This window comes from Falco naumanni, chromosome 3 (genome assembly GCF_017639655.2).
Source record: "Falco naumanni isolate bFalNau1 chromosome 3, bFalNau1.pat, whole genome shotgun sequence".
Classification (NCBI taxonomy): domain Eukaryota; kingdom Metazoa; phylum Chordata; class Aves; order Falconiformes; family Falconidae; genus Falco; species Falco naumanni.
The window spans coordinates 111,253,804-111,277,427 of NC_054056.1; positions in this window are offsets into that span (position 1 = coordinate 111,253,804).

A 23,624-nucleotide genomic window follows, 5' to 3' on the forward strand; every position below is an offset into this window, starting at 1 on the left:
ATCTGGCACATGCAATGGGGAGCTGGTGTTTCTTTATCTCTGGAAAACCAGAGTGGAAGAGCAGTTTTAACTGCTGAACCCTAGTTAACCTCTACTCTACATACGCAAAATTGGATGATTCCCCCAGCACCAGAAGGCTTGTAGCACAATCTATTTTGAATGCATATTTATGAAGCACATTTTCCTGATACAAAGGCCATTGCCTTGTCCTTTTGTAGTGTTTGTTCCAAACCATGTAACTTTCAAAGGAAAAGATCACCAGTTTTAATCTTGAAACAAAACCAAGCTTTTCTTCCCCTAGCCTTTCACAAGGGAAATTCAAATTTCAAAGGGAAAATTTTCAAAAGTAAGAAAATCTATGGTAAATAGAAAATTGTTTGGAAAAAAAAATCAGGCTAAGCCAGTAGCAAAAGAGCAAATTTTATCTCCAAAACCTAGTGGGTCAAGGTCACAAATAAAACAGAGCAGAATCTTAAAGATGAGTGAATAAGACAATAACAACTGGTGTTAATAAGTTTGTTGAAAGAAAACATTCTGAGTTTAGAAAAAAGTTGTGGTATAGGATCCATTACTTTAGCTGGGGTTGAAATGAGGAAAAGAGTTGTATGGGGGAATAGTTTAATTTAAATCCACTGAATCAGTATGCAAGAAAAAATAAAGTCCTGTCAATAAAAGTCATTATTTAAGAGGCAATCTTACCCCATTAATGAAGGAAACTATATGAGCTGGTTGTGCACATGAAGAAAGAAAAGAAATAGTGTCTGCACCTGCCATGACTAACCTTAAGATACTGAATCAAAGGAGTGAATAAAAACTTTCTGTGTCTCGAGAGCATTTTGTTCTGTACCTCCTCACTTAGAATAAATACATTTGTTCCAGATGAGATGAATGCAATTCATAGGTGCAAATATTTCTTATGAGCTCAAAATGTATTTGGGTGTAGTTACACTACAGCAGTCTGGATCTGATTTGCTAGAAGCCAAAGCACCTCAAGAGGAATGGCATTTTTATGATACCTGACAGTGCACTTTTGGGTGAAACAAAGCTTACTTCTAAATATAAAGTCGCTTTAACGACTTTTGTTTCCAATCCATGCACTAATGGGATAACCACTAAATGAACAGCTCAGTGCTTAACCTCTAGTGTAATGATGTCTTCAGTGCCTTCCTAGCATCATTTCTATTGACCTTGTCAGTTTATTTCTGTTTCATAGCCTGCCTGTGTCACTCGAGTTCTCTGTGTTTATTTGTGTGCCTTCATTATAATTGCAAACCAGGTCCAGACGCTGTTTCCCAAATGCAATAAGCTGTTTTGTCCTAGGATGTCAGTTTTGTTTGGTACAAGTACTGCACAAACCTAAGAGAGGGTACAAATTTGGACTAGGTTCACTGTGTATGAGGAGTGAGAACATTTTCTGAGCATTGCCTGTGACTGATAAGTTGCAGATAAAAAGGTGTTACCTAAATCAGATACAGTCACAGACAGGTATAAAGCAGTAGGTTCTAGTTCCTGATATGTTGCCAGGGCTTACCCCCTGCTCAGGGTGGCTGGGATGAGAGGGAACAGACCTTTCAGAAGGTACTTTCTAATAGCAAAAAACCACTGTGATTTTGATAGCAGCACTGGATGGTCAGGTTTTCATGGCTACTATCTGTGTTGTCACTTCTGGCCTGAATCTGTGCTGACAACCACTGAGCACAAGCCTGTGGAATTTGCCAGACAGCACCTTGTCTTCCCATCCAAGCTCAATGATTGATTTCTCTACTACCTGTGACACCAGTCTTGCATGTCCTGTTTGCTTTATGTGCTTCACAAAGTTCATCTGATAATTGCTTCTGGAGATCAACAACCTGCTTTGTTCTCTCAGCTTGTTACGTACCTGCCTTGGTTTTGCTCATAGGCTGTCTCTCTTTCAGACTTTCCTCATCCAGCAACAAAACTGATCTCCAGAAGTCTCATAACCTTCTGTCTGTCTTTTAAGCCTAGGGCTGCCCTCACGTCTCTTCTTCTTTTCCCCCTCAAAACACCTGCAGGTTTTCAAAACAGAAAAAAAAAGGGAAACCATTTGTAGCAAGCACAAAGCATGGATCAGGGATGCCTTTCCACTTCTACTTGGTCAGGAGGGAGAATGAAAGATGAAGAACAAACAATTATTTCTCAAAACATTCAACCAAGTGGAATTGTCGCTTTCAACCCTTTCCACAAACTGGTGGAATTAAAGATACTAATGTCAGCTGTCAAAACCTAAGCAAATATAGGACTTGTACTTACTGGTACTGGAAGGTGGGCTGGAAAAGAAGAGCAGAATGTAGTTTACCTAAGGGATAATGCAAGTGGAAGAATGGAAGGATGGAAATGGGGAAGGTAGGAAACAGAAACATGAAGAGTAATTTTTCGCAAAGAGCTATTGAGCTAAAAAATCCCTTTGTGATTTGCTCCAACTGTTCTAAGGATCCCATATTTTTCAGTGGGGTAGGACTTGTGCAGAAACAGTTTGAACAGGTTTCTTAGATCCTGTGGGAGATTTTGAAAGCTTAAAAAAGAGATAGCCTGAAACATTGGGCCAGGTACTGAACACAGACTAGATTTCCAGGTTTATGAGGTGGTGGTTTTTTTTTTTTAAATTCCAAGATTCTAAAGTCTTCAAAATAGTCTACTACTTTGGTTGAAGTCTTTTGAAAATCTGGGTATAAACCAATGTGAAAGAAGTTGGGAGGCGGGGAAGGTCTAGGTCTACGTAAAACCGTAGCTGCCTGTTGTAATTTTCATGGAAAATCTGTCACTTGAGAAGTTTCTGACTTCTTGTTCACCCCAGAATGGATTGTGGCCCACACTTGCAAAACAGTAGAGAAGTAACAATGCAGGAAGTCAGCAAACTTGCTGTAATAGACACAGATGTATCTTCTGGTCAACGTCCTCTTTAATTTACTGGTTGTTATGTAGGACAAATGTTCCTTTCCCAAAAGGTAATTTTAAAACCAAAAGGAGAGTTGCTTACTTACAATAGTCTGAAAAAGCACAGGAAGGGCTTATTGTTTTTAGAAAGAGCCAACAGTAAATAAAGATGTCACAGATATAAAAATAAACCTATGCAAGACTTCATACAAAGTAAATAGCCAGAATGAATTCTTCCTTTGGGCATATATAGTCAGATTATGTCATGTGAGTCCCCTCTTCCCCACTTGAAATCAAAGCAAAAATTCAAGATGCCGAAGAAGGAGAACTGGTTTCTGTGGGCCTGATTCAAGGCTACCCTATGACATTAGACCTGTTTATGTGCTTTCAGTCTGGAGGCTCAGGGTATTACATTACTGCAAGTACAACTTTCCTCCTTGACACTTAGTAAAGAGAGCAAAGAGAGTTGAGTAGCTTCCATAACAACAAAATCCCCAAATATGTGGTTGAAAAGTCAGAGGACTCTTAACCTATAAATATCACCAGCTGTACACATCAATTACTTACATACATTTTCAGTTCCTGATTCCGTGTGGGAAATCCGTCTCTGTGTAGGTGGATTCAGCCCACTCTCATCAGGCCCTATCTGAAGCCAGGGTCTGCTGGTGTTGAAGGTGGGTAAGAATAGTGACACGTAGGTATGGGGCAGTACAGAGAAGAAGCTTTCTCTGTCACTTGAATTTGCTGTTCTTTCTGTTAGTGAAAACACTAAAATCCTCTTATGTAGCGGTTCTGGCAGAATGCAATCATACAGAGAAATTGTGATTGTAAGGGGTCTAAAGCAGTGATTTTCAAGCTTTTTCAGTGAGCAGAAAAAAAATCCTGGGGTGGAGTGGACCCATGAATCATAAGTTGATTAGCTTTCCCTAATAATCTTTAGGCCCCTGCAGACCAGGGGTAATGCAAATCACAGGCGGAAAAAAAAAGTCTTTTCTTCTCTGGAGTTTTGTCACCTGTTTCACAGAGCATCAATCCGCTGGACCTTCTCATCTAATCACTCACAAAATAATAACGAGCCTACTTGAAATAAAGCAGGGTCAACTTGCATCACAGCAATTCTTTCCTAAAGATAAATTTCCTCAGCGAATTGACTTGCCTTTGCTAGAGAAGGACACAGATATGGAAGTCAAGTAGATCTTTTACATCCTCATGAAATTCCTTTCCACCACAATACCTTACAGACAAAATTCCCCATGGGCTTCACAGTGGGTTTGTGAAAGTGTTATGCCATTCCTTTTGAAACGTTAAGGTCATGGGTGCAAAGGGAGCGAAGCACAAGCAGGGCCTGAAAAGAGTACTTCGCTGTGGATTGTTGCAGTTGAGTGAAAGTATGTAGTTGTAGAGGGACAAGGTTTAAGTTGAAACAGAAGTGGTCCCTATTTGGTCAAGCATGGATATAGGGGAAAGCCTGATGATAGGAATATGGCTTCCTATGTTTTGCATTAAAGAGTTTACATTTGTCAAATAATAAATAAATAAATAAAAACAGTGCAGAAAATATATTAGGCTTTGAAGTAAACCACAGCACTGTAGTTGTCAGTTTAGCTTTCTCTGTGGTTAAAAGCTCTGTCTTGTAGTTTGGCAAGGTAATCCCTTAATCACCTGGGCAGTCTTCTAAGGCACCCCCTTGTAAAAGTAGTTGACGCTTTCAATGTGAAGTGGTCTTTGTAGTATATCTGGAGCTGCTCTGGCACCTCAGTGGCCATGTTGTTCTCTGCTGGTTCATCATAAACCACACAGGCATTTTCTGCTTGCCATTTAATGGATTTAATATAGGGAAGATAGTGTGGAACCATGTATTTTCTGAAGTAGCTGTATTCCATTATTTTGTTGTGTGTGGTGCACTGTTCTCAGATATACAAAGTTGAAAATATTGAAAGATAATTTCCAGGGGAGTTCCTTTGGTAATTTCCTGTTCCTCAAATAGCGTAGCCAGAAAGTCATCAGAATTTTCTGTAAAATTCCTGGGGCTGAGAGAATGCACAGAGATTTCTTTCACTGTACTGTGCCTGAAAGAATAATTAACTGAAATGCAAAAGAAAAAAAATTATCTTGTTTAAATGAGACACCTTTTATCTACAACACTGCTTGGTGAGAGATTAAAGTGCAATGTAATGTCACATAAGGTTTATAGACTGACACGTTTTTACACTGTTTGTGCAGGGGCAGATTTGTAATAAAGTCTGCAGGTTCAGGAAGCTTTGTGGTCATGTTCTGGCACTGCCACAGCTGCGGGTGGCGAGAGGCAAGGCAGAGCAAGGAAGGGAAGGACTTGTGATGGTTGAAGCTGGGTAAGAAGGAAGGAATGTGACAGCCTGGGAAATACAGGGGCAAAGAAGAAGGCAGTGACTGTAGCTGTAATGGGAGAAGGAAAGAGATGGAGGAGGACCGAGAAAGGAGTGTAATAATTTGTGTGGGGTGGCAGGAAATGAAGCAAGAACAGATGGGAGGATGCAAATGAGAAAGAGAAGGCAGCAGCAGCAGTCAGGCTCAGCTGCAGAGAGGTTGGAACTGCCACCTATATTTAATATAATCCTCTATTTCACTCTCGCTTTGAGAATAGGGGTATCTAGAATATGGGTTATGGAATGATTCGGGGTGTATCTTTCTATGTGGCAAATGACATATCTTCTGCAGCAGCTGGCTTGAGCCCTCCAGCCCAGACAGAACAAGATGCGCAAATTGGTGAGAAGCAGAGGAACTGCTCCTCCTCTCTAGCTGTCTCACACCCTCTCGCTGGATCAGCTAGCCAAAGAACTGACACCCTGATGGCGGCTTCAGCATCTTGCCAAGAATACCTAGGAAGCAGAAGGGCACTGGAACCATAAATCTAAAAGTCTTGCAAAACAAAATCTGTGGTGATATACATAAAATCGATACTCCACACAGAGCTTTATAAATTGAAATTCACCATTTTCTCTCCTGCTAGAGAAAGCACACATCACTTAAAAATTTCCGGAGAAAGGATGTCATTATTTATTAAATTCTCTAAGATAAATGCTTAATGAAGCCTATTGATTTAATCGCCATCTCATTCCACTGAATTTTTTTCATAGTTTATGCATACATTGGAGCCACAGTAAACTCTGTGGACGATTTCCATTTTTAGAGTGTTGTTATAGCTTGATTCTCCTCATGCAAAACTTACAGACCACTGAAGTTTATTACAGTACAGTCAAAACTGGCTTAATGTGAGAAGAACTGAGCACATTGTTCTCATTTTCTAAAAGGTTATAGTTCTTCAGCGCTAGTGCCAAAAGTTACATGAGGTATAGTGTCTTAAAATACATGTCATGCCCGTTCCTCAAACTGGTGCAACAGAATTACTGTGCTTGCTCTGAGTGATAGTACAGAAAGAATCTTGCCCTGTTTTGAACTCTGAATGGAAGGACATAAATATTTTGAAAGGAGTTGTTGGCTTACAAATGTGACTCCAGCTGAGACTTTAAACATCAAAGAGACATGTTGATGGAGATCAGTAAGAATTTATAAAGCCATATGACTTGGAACATGTCAGCCAGAGATGAAAAAGAGACTGATGTCCTGTGATCCTTACTTTCCCATAGTAGGTTGCCTGTTCCTGGGGATGCTCAATGGCTGTTAAAGACAGAATAGTACCCTAAATGTTAATTTTCAGTTTTGTATAATATCAAATTATGCCCAGACAGATATGAGTAATTGAAAATATTTTCGCTATCATGTAAGGTTTAGGAATGACCATTTATCTTTTTTTCAGCCATCAACAGAATTTCCTAGGTGCCACATTTATTAGGTTTGGACAAGCCCTTATTGGGACAGCAAGGTCAGGCAAAATAAATCAGAATGAGACACGTGAAGGTAAACGAGCATACTTCATCAGAGGTGTTAGAGAAAGTTTAGTACATTCTTCCTCTTTCTGAGGAGGAGTGTGGGAAGGTAGGTGGTGTTCAAGGAGCAGTTTCATGAAAAGACATAATTCAGCCTTTCACTGAATGGTAGTAGCAGCAACTACTGGGAAAAGCATCTTCCACAGCGTCTTTAACTTTTGTATGTGCTTGCAGAGGATTTGAAAGACTTTTTTGTTTCGAGTGGAAAATCTTGATTCCTCTCCAACACTCTCCATGTTTGTTCTCCACTTTGTATAATTATGCTACCTTTTACTGGCAAAGAAGCAAGTGTAGAAAGTCACATCATACTCTGGTATCAACTGTTGGTATCTGTATGAAGGGAAAGGCAGCAGAAAATTAAACTCCTCTTTTCGATCACATACAGTTCATTTGCCTGTAATTAAACCTGACAGTGAGTGATTCTGTAACTCATAGGCTTTTAAGGTAGATTATTCTTCACAATAATGGACAGCAGAGCTTGTACTCCTTTTTCTAGGAAAGGATTGCATCCTTTTGTTTAAAATGGCCAGACCTGGACCTTTACTGGGGCATGTCTTATGTTTGCAGTGCTGCCATTCCAGTGGTGCCAGAGTCAGCCTTCTCAGAACACAGAAATGCATCATGCTAGGAAGCCTATGGTGAGGGTCGATTTGATTTCTTCACTGAGAAAATCTGTGTAAAGCAACCAAGCTTGTGAACATGCCCACATGCCATCTGAGCTTCACAGTAGGATTTTATGAGCAATTTCTTTTTAACTCCCTCTTATTCTTTCAAAAGTGAAGATAACAGTCTATACAGTATTCTTCACAAGTCTCAATCTGAATTTTCAAAAAAGGGGCATACAAGCAGGGTGCCTTTCAAAAATGAAAGGGATTTTTCAGTTAAAACCCCTCAAATCTCTACCTATAGTAATTTCAGGGAGAAAAAAAGGAAACATTTATGATTATTCTTGTCATTAGTTTTTTCTTGGAAGCCTCAAAATTTGATTTAATCATCTATGGGGTTCTTGGTTCCTGGGCAATTCATATGCCTACACTTGTAAAAAAAGGGCATATATGTAAATTCTTGTTCAAGAAAACATAGGTTTTGTTCCACTAAAGTCCCAAATGTTTTGAAAAGGATGGGTTTCAGCTTCTTGATGGACTCTGTTCTAGATGTCAGAAAGGGTTCCTGACTTAAGTCAGATGGGTAGACAGTGCAAATGTGCGCTTCATGTTGACAGCCTCCATCGGTTCTGAAGGTAATGTGAAAACTGTCAGCCTCCTTTTCTTAACCTTTCTTTACCATTTGGAAACCTAGTGGATCACTTAGTGGATCACCACAAAGGAATCATTTGGATCACCTAGTGAAATGAGAATTAGGGAAAAAATTGCTGTACCATACATTTTCCTGTGTAAGAAGGATGAAACCTTAGCTGTACTGAGTCACTGGCCTAGCATTCCTTGTAATCCAAAGAGTTAATTGTGAAAAATATTTGCCTTGAATTAGCTATACTTCAGAAAGAATTGCATAGTCTGGTTCTGATATCAACCATGGTTGCTGATGAGCAACATAAATTGGCCTCATATTCTTCATGATGATATTTGCTGATTGTGATATGAATGAGCCTGAGAAGGATTTTTCAGTGTGCTTTAACTTCCGATCAGGGCTGAAAGGTAAACACTGAAAGAAAGTCTTAAACACAGGTCTGTTGCAAGAGATCTGCCTTCTGCCTTCATTTAAAATTTTATTTCTAGGGCTTCCCTTTTAAAGCTTCTTTCCCATATTTAGATTTTGCTCCACCATCCCAACAGCTATGTATTGGACAAGGATACAGAATCAGAAAGATACATTGAGCATAGCACGTCCACACAAGCACTCCAGAAGAATTGCTCTGGGTGATGTGTCTGTGAAACATGCATCTCATAGAAATGGCTGTTTCTATGTGTCTTGTTTATTATTGAGGGCAGCACCATAGCCACCGTGGTCAGGTGATGAATGTTCCCTTTGTAGTTACTGGTTTATCCTTCTCTCACCTTGCAGTAAGGCTTCATTGTTACAATCATGGAAACAAAACAAGTTTCTTATGAATGATGGTGTTATAATTTTTGAGGCTATTTTTTTTTCCTAGTATCTGACAAAGTGTGTATGTAAAATAGTTGCAGGACTGGAAGAGTTACCAGCAAAGCTTTAAAATAGTGCTATATAAGCACTGATAAAAAAGGAAACCAGGAAATGAATCTGCTGCACTCTCTGACACCTGAGAAGCTTCACACACTCTGCTTCCTTCTAATACTGTTTATGTTCCTTTAAAAATAATTCTCCTCCTTGCATTAATTGGTGCCTTTGGCAGCCATTTAATTTCCTTCAGTCTTCATTAACTTAAGTGAAAATGGCAGAAAGAGTATATGCTAGTGTCTCTTCCTCCTCCTCTGTTCTAACATTTTGGTCATCAATGTTCATCTGAGAACTAAAAGATGAAGAGATTACTAAGTTTTCATCTGGGAGTGTGTTCTCCACCTGACCACTTTTTACTCTAAATATTCTTCTTCCTGTAACTTGTATTTTTTTTTTTATCATATTACACTTTTCCTCTTTCAGCTAATGTTTGCAGTTTGTTATTCATGCCTACCAGCACTGCTAGGACTCTGGGTTTTATTTTTACAGGTGGAAAGTATATCTTTTGGGAGTAATGCTCTTGTTCAAAGTCCTTGCCCCTTCCTCTCTTTTTTCCTCATTCTGACCCTATTTTGTTTGACTGGAGAATTGATTTTTAACACTACATGTGAGCTCTCCCCACTTTCTGTCCTCTACCTTGACATTTACACAGATCTGAAACTGCATCTTGGCTAGTACTCAAGCTATTCCCTGTGATTTCCTTCCTGCCTCCGTTTCTTGCTTTTGTTTTGTACAAGGAAGCCTTCTGTTGATGTCTGCACAAACACTTCTCTTTCTGTAGTCTTTGCAAATACCCATTCTCATTTCTTTAGCTGAGATCTCCTGTTGTACGTGCCTATTGACAAGTTCCACCTTGCTTTCATCTAATACCTTTATGATTTTCTTATATTCCTGTACCCTTGGGTATAGAAGTTTTAGAATAAAATCCCACTGCACCATTTTTTAGTCTGGGTTCTGCTCAGTTTTTGTCTAATTCCCCCTCTATAGCAGTCCATGAGACGAATTTTCTAAAGAAAACTGCTGCTGGCTGTAGGTTATAATGGTCTCCTAGTTATAACTTCAAAACTGGGATCATGCTGAATTCCAAACTCTGTTGTTTAAGGAAACAATTCTGCCTTACTTGTTCTTTCCTATGTATGCTAAACCACTTTGCCATGTTAATTTGGATTCCTGCTATAGCATAGACTTGTTGGTTCCTTTACTTTTTATTTGGGTTTTCTTTGATTACTTAGAAGTACAATGCAAATGTCCACTGGTTCATTTTATTGCTGGATTGAAAAAAGTGAAAAGAGAACATAGTTGTGTTTCTCTAAATTAGAATAATATACTCGCCAGCTATTCCTAGTAGGAAATACTTTCCCAGTTCCTTATTTCCAATCCTTTTGTTAACTCCTTTATTTGACTGTGCATTTTTCTATAGATATAATATTTTTCCCTCCCATTCCCTAGTTCTTCACTTTGACAGATGGCTTTTTTCTCCTTTAATATTTGTCCCCTTCCACATCAATGACCTGTGTCAACTATGTTTCCCTTACTTTTACATCTCCTCTATACAAAATTAATTTATTTCAAGCTAAGATACTTCATCTTCTGGTCTGGCTCTATGCTCATGATGAAAACACCTGTGTAATGCCCCTTTTTTAAGAAAGCACCAGGTAGCCTCAAGCCTAGCCAAGGAATCTGTGTGATGAGGGTCTGTGGGGAGAAGCTGCTATCTTTTTTGTGTCATCAGCACTGCACAATAAAGAGAGGTTGTGGCACTTACTGGTTGAATTTTAATGGTATTAAAAAATTACACGTATTATCTTAGGACGTATCTAAGGACCCAGCTAGCTAGCAGTGACTGGTGAAATGGGGTTTTTATATGCAATTCAGTTCTACTCTTCTGCTCAGGTCTTCATGCTGAAGGCAATTCAGCTTCACAAAAAAAAAAAAAAAAAAAAAAAAAAAAAGTAACCTAAAAAATCTTCATTCTCAGTCAACAGAGAATGAGTTCTGGTGCAAGGTAAGCTCTAGCTGAAAGATTTGCCATATGCATCTAAAGTTAGCTCCTGAGAGTAGCTACCTTTGCAGAACGGTTCTCTGCTGGGTGTTATTTTCTAAATATGGTGTCTTTACACAACATTAAGTAAAATTAGGAAATGAGGCATTTTTATGTGGGAAGTACAAACTGAGCTGTTTACTTTTGTTTCAAATAATAGCATAGAACTGCCTCTACAGAGCATGTACATTCTCACATACCAGTTTATAAACTGTGCTAAAGTGTCATCGTCACTTAATTTTTCACTGCTCATTAAATCCAAAACATGCTTACACATGCATGAGCATGCTTCCAATGCTTCTAAATAGATTAATGGGGCTTATTTGTGGATCAAGGCTAAACCACAATGTTACAGGCTGAAAATGTAAGTCTTCAGAGGTACAGCAATGACTTATGAGTTCTCATGACTTCATGGGAATGCATGTACTGCAAAGAATTGAAGTTTTACTCTTGCAACAAAATAATGCTTTTGTGTTCAGTTGTTGTTTGTTTCCTTGTAATAACCCCATAGTAGGTATATCAAACATCTTGTAAAAATACCCAAAGGTACTGTCATGTGTTGTGTTTTGTTTTGTTTTGGGATTTGTGTCTGCATGCTTCATTGGTTCTTCGAAGTCGAAAGTGCCTGTTTAATTAGGGCTTCGTTCAATCCCTATTAAGTGACATTAAAAGACATCCACCTAGACCTCTTGTCCATTACAATGAAAAAGTCACTACAACTATTAGTAAAGGGTAACACCTTTAAATCCTCCTATATTTGAGCTACATAGATGTTTACACTTATTCTTAGTATTTTCAGTATCTCCCAAGTAATAATGTGATTCCTTACAATTTATTAACCAGTCAGGACAAGTTCACAAGTATGTAACATAAACACTTGACTTTCCAGAGTGTAATTGCAACTTCTTGGATTTTCATATTATGAAATCTGATACTAAAGTGTGATCACAAATATCATTACTGGTGGTATGTGGACCACAGTTGTAGTAAGAATGGAAGGACTGATGGAGGAGGGATCAGGAAGTCATTCTTGGATTTTTGCAGTTGGCTATCTGTTTAGTTGTGGTCTTCCTCTGCTCAGCATTTTTACTTAAATACAAGGAAAAGAAAAAAAGATGACTGCTTTATAAAGACATTGGGAAAATATAAGAGAAATTTTCTAGTTTGTGTGTGAAAGAGAAATTTTTAATAACCTTTTAATGTTAAGGTTCTTCAAGTGTTTTATTAAGAAGTGTTTTTTAATAATGAAGAAAGGCTTTCCTGAGACTACTCTGACATGAATATAAAGGCAAAATGTTTTCAAAAACTTTGCTTCCAGTCACCAATCTCTTTTTCAGCCTCTTCCTTGGATCTCTGCATCCTGAGCATGTGACCTTTGTAGCTGAACATGAATGTGCAGCTACATTGTCTTTGAACAATTTATTTGACTTCAGGCTACAGTGCTTAGAAGCCAGGAGCTGCTGAGAATGGTTGCAACTAAAAGGGAAAGAGCCTGTCCACCAACTCTGTGTAGCTGGGAACTCTGATTTCAAATTCAAAGGTTCTGTATACATACAAATGTTCCCCAGTTGAAGGAGTGGGAAATGCATGAACTGATATAGCTAACTTTTTGCAAGTTTGTTTGGTGTTTGCTGTGTTCATCTGAGCCTGGGTAGGAACCTTGACTTTTGGGCTAGCATTGAGCTTATTTGCACCACAATAAGTTGTCTGAACTTTCACTGGAAAGAATCAGGCATCACTTGCCTTATTAAGAATAAATCTATACGGTCTTTTACATTGTAGTAATTTGTTTGGATTTGAATAGCAATATTCTCTCTGGATTTTAAGAGAAATTATGTGCTTTGTGATACAACAGAGTTACATTGGAGATCTGTCCTTTCTCATACCAAGAATTTTCATGTGACTTTGTTTATGTTTAGTATTGTACTGTATGGACATAAACACAATGTTCCAATTTAATCTAAACAATCAGGGCCTTCATTTATGAAGAACTGTGAGAAAGTCTGACAAGAGACGTTCAAGGGAAAGTGCATAAAACCAGCCCTGGAATCTCCCAGCATATCTAAACTTGTCAGTAATTAAATTCAGAAACTGTTGGAATCCTTTAGAAGTTGAGTAGTTGGGGGAGCATTTAATTTTTCTCCCTTAGTGGATTGATTACTATGGTATTTCTGTTACGTGTGAAGAAATCAGCCCCTATGTAAAACAGTCAAAATGCTCCAGGGCTTCTTTGGAAAGAAACCTTCAGTCTTGTTAATATGTGGTTTAGCAGAGAGAGAGAGAGGCTATTGGAGGGCATAATGTTTAGGATTTGGCATTGTAAATGGGAAGCCAGGTATATGAATTTCTTCTTGCAGAGAGATGGCAAGGTAAACTTAGTTGCTGAGTACCTTTCATAGGTATGCTCACAAGAGGTTGACCCTATCTTTCCCCCTTTCAACCCAAGAGGGAGGATGAAGGAAAGAGTCAAATATCACCTAGTAAAGTAAGATGGAAGGTCTACCTTCCCCAAAAATTTGCTAGTACAGGTGAACTCCCATCTAAATGTAGCTGTGAAGAAAACTGTGTTCCTTATCTGGGTTATCAGCAGCTTTTCCTGAGCCCAGACATGTTTTATTGTCTTATTTCTGGTCTGCAGTAATGCCTCAAGGAAAGCAAGGTCTACTGAAATAAACCTTGGCTTTTCCTTTTGTGTAATCTATCATAATTGCATTCATACAGTTATTTCAGAAAGCTTTACCTGAAATCTTATTCTAATTTCCATAGAATTCAAGTGAAATTCATTCTAATGTAAACTACCAGTAAGCCTGTCCTGAACTTTTTCTTTTTCTCCAATTCTCTTCCTAATAGTAATTTTTTTTTTTTCTTAAATACAAAAGACATTTTTGAGTGAAGTGGAAACTATTCATATTCTATTTTTAATTTCAACTTCTAATTTTTATAATATATGTAGATCTGACTTCACAGAATGAATATTTTAAATTGACTGTAAAGGAAAAATCTGCTTGAACTCTAGTCATTGATTCAATGCTAACAACATGTTTTACCAAGGCAGAAAAAATGCTGGTTTTTTCAGACACCAAAGTCAATAGGTCATCAGTATAACAGCAGTAAGCCTGTTACTCTAGACCATTAGAAATATCATCACATTCTGGACAAAGCGATATTCATTATGCATGGTAACAGACAATTAAGTAAATGAGCAAAATTGGTGGGGAAAGTAAGAAATGTGAAGTGTCTGATGAGGAGTAAAGTATATGCACATGCAATGTACCCTGCATAAAAGTTGTTGCTCTTTTTGCTATTTTGACTTACTTTATGGGAATTCTAGTTTTAAGAGGAGAGGTTTTGGGAGGCAGTATCAGAAGACTTCTACTGTTTTGATCATCAAACTACTGATTCATAACTGTAAAAATTTAGGAGCTAAAAAGAAAAGTCCTTGCGGTGGTAACTGTTGCCAACTCTCAGAGCTTTATTGCTAATTTTTCAGTGTTTAATGTTCTACTTTTAAAACCTTAGTTCCTGGAATCAGCTGACTAAATGAGCTAAGATTCCCATGTTAAAAATAAAAAGGAAAATGTAATCTTCATGACTATGGAAAGAATCAAATAAATTAACTCCACAGGTATACAAACCAGAATGAAATATCAAACATTTTGAAACCTGTAGTACTTGAAAATCTAACACAATATATTATTTAGGGGAATATCTACTTCAACGAACAAAACAGTAAAAAAAATGTCAGTTGGGGGGGGGGGTCCCCCTTTCCCTCTTTTCTTGACTTTCAATGTACTTTTACACTTGTGTTCAGAGCCAGAGCTTTGCAATTTTGCTATCCTACTAAAGCAGACAGTTTTAGTTATTTCTCACAGTGCTTCTTGCAGAGACAGGAATGGGGAACATTGTTCTAAAAGCACAGGCGAAGAAGAGAACAGCCTGTGTTTATCCTTCTTTTCCACTTATCCTGTATACTAACTTTGGACAGAAGTCTCCTGTGATAAAGGGCTTTATATATTTTAGCTGCCAATTCCAAAATGAAATGTTGCATTATGCAATCAATAGAATTTCGCAGTAGAAATCTCTGTATAAATGAAGCTCTTCTGAATTATGACAGTGTGCTAGGATATACTTTTTCTTTTAAAGACAAAGGATGCTGTCACAGGCATCCTGGCTGTTCAGATTCCTCATGTTTTATTCATGTGTTCTTCTGATCCAGGGTGGATGTTAGCAGAAGATACTGATCAAACTTCTGTGCTGCTGCGCTGTTGGGGTGCAGCATGGGCCATGGGGTATGGGCAGGGCATGGAAGGTACAGGACTGCTCCTACCCTGGCTGTGCTATCCCTGGCTGTGTGCAGCCCCCCCATGCCCCAACTACCTAAGCAGAGCAGGGCTGGGGCTGAGGACAAGGGACAGCTGGGGTCCAGTGATTGCCATGTGAAGTCACAGTGACAAGATTGGTTGTGGGGTGCACTGGGCAGTCAGTCCGTGGGTCAGGGTTGGGAGTCCTGATCGGTGGGGTTACATGGCTGGGTGTGGGCATGGCTATAACACAACTGCAACATAGCTCAGGCAGAGGCCAAGGGCGACAGCCACAGCTACAAGCAGCTCCCAAGGGAAGGAGGGGCAGCGTCTGCTGAGGCTTCTTCTAGTTTTCCTCACAGCAGTGTTCCAAGTCAGCAGCTGTGCCCTCTCTGATCTGGCCCCAAGCCCAGGCAGCCAAAGCCCCAGGAGCAGGGGGATGTGCTTTGAGCCCTGACACCGCGTGTTTGCACGATGCTATAAAAACAGGGTTCAGATCAAACAAAATACCTGCAGCAGGTCAGACGAATGTTGCCTCTAGCTCAGTTTGCTATAGCCAGTAATAGATGTCTACTGCAAAGAATATAAGAATGGGACATGGATATAGTGGTATTTCTAAGGGACTTGTCTGATCTCCTCTTGACCCCATGGAAAATTTTAGTATCCCCAAGTTCATTGACTTTTTCAATTTACTGTATAATAAATCCAGATTTCTAACATCCTTGCCTCAGTCCTAGAGCGTTATATATCAGAATCTCTCTACTCTTCTGCTGCTCACCGAAGACTTTTTTTGGCTGGTGCTGGTCTTTGGAGAGACCTCTCAAGTGAATCTATTACCAGCTTCCAGGCTGGCTGACAGAGGTAGGGAAAGAGGACTCTTAATCCTTGAATAACCTAGAAAAGACATAAGCTACATGTGGTTCCTAGAAAAATAGTAATTCTTGAGGGATTTCCCTTGCACGAACTTGACTTGCATGAATTTTCTCTTCAGACCAGGTAAACTTTAGGTCCACAAATTTCTTTGTCACAGAATCACAGAATGGTCAGGGTTGGAAGGGACCTATGGAGATCATCTATCCAACCCCCTGCTAAAGCAGGTTCACCTAGAGCAGGTCACAGAGTCACATCCAGACAACTTACCCTCAGTGTAAAGTTGTTCTTCCTCGTATTCAGGTGCAACTTGTTCTGTTGTTGTTTGTGCCTGTTGCCCCTTGTCCTGTCGCTGGGCACCACTGAAAAGAGCCTGGCCCCGTCCTCTTGACACTCACCCTTAAGGTATTTGTATACAGTGATGAGATCCCCTCTGAGCCTTCTCTTCTCCAGGCTAAACAGGCCCAGCTCTCTCAGCCTTTCCTCATAAGAGAGATGTTCCAGTCCCCTCATCATCTCTGCAGCCCTCTGCTGGACCCTCTCCAGCAGTTCCCTGTCTCTCTTGAGCTCAGAAGCCCAGAACTGGACACAGCACTCCAGATGCGGCCTCACCAGGGCAGAGCTGAGGGGCAGGATCACCTCCCTTGACCTGCTGGCCATGCTCCTTCTAATACCTCCCAGGATCCCATTGGCCTTCTTGGCCACCAGGACACACCGCTGGCTCATGGGCAACTTGCTGTCCCCCAGAACTCCCAGGTCTTTTTCCCCAGAGCTGCCTTCCAGCAGGTCAGCCCCAGCCTCTACTAGTGCATGGGGTTGTCCCTCTCCAGGCACAGAACCTTACACTTCCCTTGGTTGAATTTCATTAAGTTTCTCTCTGTGTAACTCTCCAGCCTGTCAGGTCTCACTGAATGGCAGTGCAGCCCTCTGGTGTATCAGCTGCTCCTCCCAGTTTTGTGTCATCAGCAAACATGCTGAGGGTACACTCTGTCCCTTCACCCAGGTCAATGACGAAGAAGTTAAACAAGACTGGACCCAGCACTGACCCCTGGGGAACAGCACTAGCTACAGGCCTCCAGCTAGAGTCTGTGCTGCTGATCACAACCCTCTGAGCTCTGCCTTCGGTCAGTTCTCACTCCACCTAACTCCCCTCTCACCTAACCCATGCTTTCTGAGCTTACCCATAAGCTCTCAACTCATTCTGCATCCACCCCAAGGCAGATCTCGATACATTCCAGTTTCTGCCTCATTTAAAGAGCAACTCCACCACCTTTCCTTGCTTGCCTGTCTTTCCTAGAAAGTATGTAGCCATCCATGACAGCAGTCCAGTCATGTGAGCTATCCCACCATGTCTCTGTAATTGCCATGAGATCACGGCCCTGCAGCCACACACAGACCTGTAATTCTTCCTGTTTATTCCCCATGCTGCATTCTTTGTTGTACAGGCATTTAAGAGAGGTAATCGAGCACCCAGGTTTCCCAATAGGGATGCAAGTGGATCCACCACGGTGATGTGCACCCTTGAGGAGGCTGGCCTTCTGATACTCATCTTGGGAGGCAGCTAAGGAACATATATTGCTGGTCTGGTTGGGCTGGCTTATTCCTTAGTTGGGTGTGATGGCACGAGCATTGCCACATTGGACCCTTCTGCCCAAGTCCTTCAGTCAAGGAATTCCACTAGTTAACACCACCTAAGTGAAATGCTGCCTCTATGTTGAACTTGCTCTTTCAAGGCTTTTCAATGACATCTAGTTCTTAAGTTAAAAGAGAAGATGAATGGTTGATCTTTATGCGCCTTCACCCTGCTTCCTATGGTTTTAGAGACTCTTATCAACTCCCCGGCATTCCCTATGAGCCAGATGAGACTTTTACTCTACTTAGTCATCACCTCTGCTGAAGTTGTTTCACACTTCTATTTGTCTTTTTCATCCATTTATTCCAGTTCTGCTATGTCCTTTTTAAAACGGGGAGACAGAATTACACAGTTTAGTATGTTTGGAACCCTGATTCCTTATGGTGTCATGTGGATGTTGTCTGTTTGTTCTCAATTCCATTCCTAATAACCATTAACACTTCATCGGTTGCAGTCCCACGGTCTGTCTCCTGAGTGCTAGTGGTCAGCTCAGAGGCCATGATTTTTGAGATGAAGCTAGGATTGTTCTTCCCCTTGTGTATTTTTTACATTAATCTCTACTGAACTTCTGCCTTTTCCTTACACAGTGTGCAAAAGACCTTTGAAATTTTTCACCACCATTCTTTGTTGTTCCTACTTAATACCAGTTTGTGTTGCCAGCAGACATTCTCAGCTTGCTGCTCATGTCCCTTCCTCTTGGTCCCAGCACACATTTTTCTTGATCTTGATGATCTTGTTCTGTTCTATTTTCACCTTGCTTTCTGTTTCCTGGCTTTTAACCAAGTATTCACCGTCCAATGCCACAATGCCATGACTAATTAGTTTCCTGAAAAGGTACCGGAGGGGAACTTTTAAAGAAAACACCTTTGGAAAGCCAGGTAGTTTATATCAGCTGGATATACTTGTTGACCCTGTGAAAAACTCCCACTTTTGCCAGGCAGGACCATGTAAAAACTTCTGGGTTGTTTTTTTGTTTTTTTTTTTTTTTTCCCCAAAATATATAATCTTTATCCACATGTCCACTAATTCTGGTTTTATTATAGTTTCTATCAATTTTCCCAGTACAGATATGGCCAGAGTTAGAAGTCTGTAGTTCCCTTGTGAAATTTCTTTAAAAAACTGAAATCCCATTTGCTACCTCCCAGTCCTCAGATGCAAGTGTTAATGAAAGAGAGATTACAAACTACATGCTTTTCATCTATTTGCTTGAGTTCCTTTATAATTTTGGAGTGGATATCATCTTAATCCTCGTCATTTCTTCTTGGCTATTTTGTTGGTTTGTTCCATTGTAGCTTCTGTTGTCCCCTCTTTAAAACACATCCTCTGAGTTGCTTACAAAAAGTGGTGGTCTCTCCATTTGTTTCCACAATCAGCAATTCCTTTGGTTCTGTTTGAGATTTATTTGGGTAGAAATCTTGTCAATTGGTAAAAACTGTCTACTTTCTAGTTAGGTCAAGGAAAAAGTCTTTCAAATTTCTTGTAAAGATTATGGCTTGACACTAATTCACATAGTGGCTAACACTGCCATACAAGTTTCTGCTTAATAGTCTAAATTTTGTGTTTAGCCTTTTGTGCATTCTGTAATAAAGCTTGCCATTGCACTTCATACAATCAGATAAAATGGGAACTGAATGATTTTACTTGCAGCAGCCATGCTGGAAGGCAATAAATTTTCATTAATAATAAGGTTATCATGCCTGATGCCTAATTACATCATAATAAGAGACATTGATATTTTGCAGTTATATCAATAACGGTTGCTCACACAAATGTACAGATTAGGATTCTGTACAATTGTTGTCCATGAAGGCAACATTTCTGCCCCTAAAAAGCACTGGGTAAAATATGAACAACTGGTGGGGAATAAAGGATAATAGATCTTGGCACTAAATCAGTGAGTGGCATTCAGTCTTCTTCTGAAACTTCAAAAAAAAAAATATTTCCCCCCTTGGCTACCTTAGGTCCTTCAGTGGTTCCAAAAAATATTTTAACAGTATCTACATCAGAATGGTAGTGAAACCAGCTTGTGCCTAAGCGTGCTGCTAAATCATCAGGTTATGCTGCTCAGGCTCTTTGGTAGTCCAGGGCTACCAGACATACCTAGTTTGTGAAGCATCACATAGATGTTGATATTGTCTGCACAAGCGGCAGCAACAGTCATTTCTGGCTTCATTTGTGCACAGCAGGAGGAATTTCTAGTTTGTTGATAACACACTGCTAGTGAGAGGCATACTGAGCTGGGGACTTGCAATTGCAGGCATTTGATTCCCATTTTTTGTTCAAATTATTTTTGTTTTTTGGTATCTTTTATAAAGGCCAAAGGTATTTAATCTTTTAATATTTTTGGAATGTAATGAGGCTGTGCTCAGCATTTTTGCTTTCTACCTTTTTTAATGGCCTGGACCTAATTTACAAAAAAGCAAACTCTTATCGAGAAGTATGGACAAGAAAAGCTTAAGGGATAAAATAATAGCTATCAGGCTGTTAGAATGGATAGATTTGGGTCTGATTCCTCCCACCACCTTGAGTTCATTAACAGCAAGTGTGTCTCATTAACAGTTGAAAAAATTGCTTGGTTAGTTAGCTCTGACGGAAGGCTGATGTCACTTTTTAAAACAGATGTAACAGATGTAACAGCAGCTGCAGTGCTTGCTTCCTCACATTCCTTGTCATCATATCCATCCCCAACCTGGATGGCTGGCAGGGCTACTTAGCTGCTGTTCTCATTAGAGCTAGCATGCAACTAGCGAAAAGGAATGGCAATTGATTTTCTGGTTTGCTTGCTTTGTATCCCCACCCCCACTACCCCGCCATGGTGTTCTCTGCTAATTTCTCCCTCAGACACTGACATTTTCTTGCTGATTCTAATCTTCATTGAGCTCTTGCATCATTCTTCAGATTATCAAACAGTTGGTTGTGTTCAGTCTTAATTATGCAAATATAGGATTGCATGAAAATGGAATATGACTCTCTGGCACTTGTAGGGTTTTCCTGCAAAAGTGTGTCTGCAAGTTTTGGACTACTAGTTGACAGCCTGGGTTGTGAAATACATCCTATCCCCTTAGAAATTCATTGAGTTTGTAAATTTTCTAAGTATTATTAGTATTGCATGTAAAGCCATATTTGCAAAATAGAAATAATTTGGAAGTAAGAAAATTTAACAAAGTCTCTATTCAGAGCAAACTTGATCTGTGCACATACACAATATAACATAAATTTGAATTAATAGTCACTTAGTATTTTCCCCTCTGATTTCTGCTTCTGTGCACGAGATGGTGAGGAAATGACCATATTTTTTCTCCTTATCACTAGCCTTCAGTGTTCAATGCCCTTTGTTTGCTGTACATTCAAAGCCAGGCCTGTTCTGAGTAAATAATTATTAATTTTTGTGTGGGGTCTGATGCTAATAATAACATTTCTGTGTACTTCACAAATATTATTTAAACTACTGTCCCACAGCCTTTGGGAGGTTGAGGTATTTGACTGCCATTTTACAGGTAGGGTACTAAGCCACAGAACTCTTAAGATAATGTGTGTGTGTACTTATATCCAGGCAATCTGGGTGACTGCTTTGGATGCAGTTAGAGTTCATCAGAAAGCTCCATGTTGGTTGCAGAGGCAGCTAACTGGGGGTCTCAGGGAACTGTGATGTTCCTCAGTACCTGGCAGCCTGGGCTTTATGGACCATGACATGGGAAAAGATTGTGCAGGTGCTTGCTAAGTGCCCTCCACATCCCTACCCCCATAAGCATCAAGGCCTAAATGCACAGAAGTGGGTAAGTCTAAATACCACCCTGAGTGCAAAAACTTAAATTGCTTTATGGCATGGCATTGGTCTTCAGACTAAAGGTGTGCCCAAGGCCTTTCGGGACTGCACAGTGTGGGCTGCAGTGCAGGGCTATTTGGGTGATAGAATACGGGGTCAGAGAAAAAAAAACAAACACAAAGCCAACAAAAATACATGAAGCAAAAAACCTGGACACGCAGATGGCCAGCCACAGCCAGGCACTTGGAGCTGCCCCCTGAGAGAGGTCCCCTCAGTGGACAGCTTGCTGGCTGGAAGGTTTGAAGCTATGAGCAGGGAGACAGTCCCTAGCTCTTTGATTTTTCTGGTGTTGAAGGAAGCAGGATATTGCACATTCCTGTGCCGTATCTGGCCTGCATCAAAGACAGCTGACCTCCACCCATGTGCATCCTCCTTCTGAAGGGGCAGTTTTCAGACTCTTGGTTTTGTTTTATCTGGCTTGACAGAGATGCTTAGGTTTGAAAGGCTAACGTGTTTAGCCATGCTCCCACTGAGCTCAGATGTGCACAGGGAACACTCAGCACTCCTCCAAACTGGATTTTGATGGCTTCAACTAGCATCCAAAATAGTTTTCGGATGTAGTTGCTCTAATGGTGTTTTCTAGACTTCCTCCCTGCCTGCCCCAGCATTCACTCATAAAGAATCATCCTTACCTGGTAAGGCTGGATGCTTTAGAGGGACAGCACAGATCTTTTCCCACTCATGATAACAGAAACAAACGGTTCCTTGTCAGTTTGAACAGTCACCAGAGATAAGAGAGCTGCACAATTTGCTGTTACTGAGTGGCTGTACTGGTTACTCAGTGCTCAGCAGAAGACTTTGCTATGGTGCTGCCCAGCTCTGCCTCATTTCATAGCCTGAGCCCTTTTGCTCCTTCCCTGCTCTGCCTCTGATTTTCATTTAGGAAGATGAGGGGTGCATCCACGCTAATGTTTGAGTTTGAATCAAGAAAGTACTTTTCAAGTCCCTCTCCCATGCATCTGCTCTTACCATGGTTTGTTTGCACTGCAGATACGTTTGGAGTATACAGACTAGATTCCTTCTGGAGGATATTAAAGTAGCAGATGTGCTCCAAGTGCCCACTGTACCAGTGTGCATTCAGTCAACCAGACTAGGCCAGACATAATTCGAAGAATGATCTCCGTCCCATCCAGTAGTCCTTCCTTCCCTTTCTGTTGTGCCACAATGTCTGCCAACTCTTTGTCCTGATCTCCCTATTACAGCATATATTGTGGTTCCTGTCCTCTGACTTTATCAGCTTCATGCCTTCCCTCAAAATTGTAAAGACCAGACTTTCAACTTTATGCCCATATTGATGAGAAAACGCAATCCATTGATTCAGTATTAATGTATCAGTGGAGTTTTCATCCTGTGAAATTAGTGCTACTCTATCCAGACTAGGGTCTGGATTATTGTTAATTGCATATCCAAGCTGAAAAAATAAAATAAGAACTCAGTAAAAAGGCTTTCTAGCAACAAAAACATGGACATCTGACTATAAATATATATATTGTTTTGACTTTGTTAAGTAGGATCTGCAATTTCTTGTGCAAGAATTTTCTAAATTGTGAGTGAAGCTTTTAGAGGGACATCTGATTGGCCCATCTGAGGCAGAAGGTATATAACATTTTTGCTTATGCAATTAATTAAAAAGCACCCCACTCTTCTTTACTTTGTTCTAATACACTTGGATTCCTTACTTTTCACTCCCTTTCTTCGTTTGCATTCTTTTGCCTGTGAGGGTTGACTGTATTTTTTCCCATTCCTCCCTTTCTCTCTGTCCTTGCAAAGCAGCCTTCTGTTGTGCTGTCCTGGGATACCTCTTATGTTCAGTTTGTTTGATTATGGGATCCTTTTGAAGTTTTAATTTGGAACAGAGCATGCACATCATCCTTGAAGCTGTGTCAAACAGGTAATCTGGTTTCTCATTCCCTGATGATTAGGCAGTTTTACTTTCAAAACCACAGCAACTCTGGCAGTCCTAGGAATCCCTTTT